At 32.1% G+C, this 2,003-nt stretch overlaps 1 long non-coding RNA gene across 1 annotated transcript in view; it reads left to right on the forward strand.

Moving 5' to 3' along the window:
• Positions 1–1,117, forward strand: part of LOC106337707 — a 5,788-nt gene extending 4,671 nt beyond the window's left edge. The window contains exon 6 of the long non-coding RNA XR_001269108.1: positions 1,077–1,117. This is a non-coding gene — a long non-coding RNA (uncharacterized LOC106337707). The remainder of the gene's footprint in view (positions 1–1,076) is intronic.
• The last annotated feature ends 886 nt before the right edge of the window (positions 1,118–2,003 follow it).

The raw sequence follows: 2,003 nt of genomic DNA on the forward strand, positions 1-2,003 counted from the left end.
AAGCTCTCCTTCTACTAGGCACGAGCTCTCAGTAAACTCGCCTTTGTCTTAGCATGAGTCAAGTAAACTCGTCTTTCGCTAAGCACGAGTTTAAAGCAAACTCGCTTATTACTAGGCACAAGTTCGAAATAAACTCGCCTAAACCGTCATAGGCATGAATGTGTCTAGTTCATTGTCTAATAAACCCTATTCGTAAAATTCACAGAGATCGACTTCATCTCTCTCTACGAACTTGGGGGGACTTACTGTTGGGGATGGATTTACATCCTCCTAAAGGCCCATTAGACATTGAACTAGGCCCATATTGCTAGGAAGCCCTAGGCTTCATCTTTCTATAAATAAGGAGCTACCTCCTTATGAGAAGGGAGGCTCTTTCTCCATTCTTAGACTTGAGACACTTTCATATAGAGATCTAATTGATTCATAGGTTCACTTTACACTTCAAACATCTTTGTAATGTAATCTATAATCAATATGATCACTTTTATACTCTTTTTCATGTTGATTTCTCATTTGATTCTTTCAAGATTTCTCTGAAGCCTCAAAGAATCTAATCATCATTTTTAGATTCTTTTATTGTATTGATTCAACAAACATTTCAGCATAAACACTATTATTGGATCAAACAAGATCTAAGGGGTCAAGAGCTGCAGATATGCCAGCGGTAGCCACAGAGTGCAGCCGTGTGATGAAATGGCCAAGCTACAGGGCGTCTGCAGATTTATTTGAAGAAAAAGAGGAAGAGACAGATGAGAAGAGTGGACAGCAGAAGAGGCTGAGACTCTTACGATCCCATTAACACACTCAAAAACTAAATGCATATAAAGTATGTGTCTTGCTTTCTTTTTCTTCTCTTTACTCTATGGGTTTTTTGCTATTCTTGCGATTAGGGTTTTAGGTCTACTGTTAGTGTTAATTGAGGGGGGTTTTTTTTCCGATTCCCAGTATTGCTGGACTGATGGAAACACTCAGTGAGCAAGACAGCAATAATATAGTCATCAGCAGTTCAATTTTATGTTTGTTACTTTGATTGACTTTCCATTCAATGATCCTGTAAACTTAGGTTTTTAGCTAAGGTCTTATTTTCCTTACCTGACTTATAATGTATTATATAAACACTTGACAAAATAAAATTATACACACACGTAAAACCCTCATGGGTTAACAATCATCATGGTGGTTTTCTATTTTCTTTTGTGTAAAAACGATCTCTTCCTTCTGCGTTCGTTTTAGTACTCTAGCAGTACTTGATTGTAATAAAGTATAAACAATTGGGTTGATCTTATCGAACGCTAAGAAGATGGAGATGGTGCCAAGGAAGAAGGGTTAGGGTTCTTGAAAAAGATGATGAAAAGTAAGCAGCAAGAAATGTCTTGCTTTCTAATGAATAAAAACAATGATATAAAATTTTCTCAGGGCTTTGTTTTTTTGTCAAACGGCTGAGGGGTTTGGTTTATGTATATTTATTCATTAGAACTGTTTGTTTTAATGTAAGCTATCAAGGTGTTGGATATGTAATACAATAATACAATACTATAATTTATAAAATATTTTTATTTTATTTCATGAAATCTGTCATTGTAAATTGTAATGTATGGTAATTAAGATTTCCATTGATTTTGATTAATTTAAAATTAAGATGCTTTATTAATATGTTTCACATTTATATTTAAAATTAATATGCTTTATAGTAAAATATCCTTTTAAAAAATTAAGATAACTTATAATACAAATTTTATATGTGACAGGATTTTAATGTTCGTAATTTGATTCTATTTATGTTATGGTTGATCACTTCCAAAATATAAGATAAATTATTGTAAAGTACTCTTAACAAAACAAGAAAAACTAATAAGCAAAGTTTCAAATATTCTTATGTTAAGGTTAATAAGATTTTCATGCATATATTTAAGTTTGCTTGCTATTTCATTAATCTTAACATCACAATAAAAGATGTAGGAATTAAACATAAAATTAATATATTTATAATTTTGAAAGTATTT

This window comes from Brassica oleracea, chromosome C4, assembly GCF_000695525.1.
Source record: "Brassica oleracea var. oleracea cultivar TO1000 chromosome C4, BOL, whole genome shotgun sequence".
Taxonomy (NCBI): Eukaryota; Viridiplantae; Streptophyta; class Magnoliopsida; order Brassicales; family Brassicaceae; genus Brassica; species Brassica oleracea.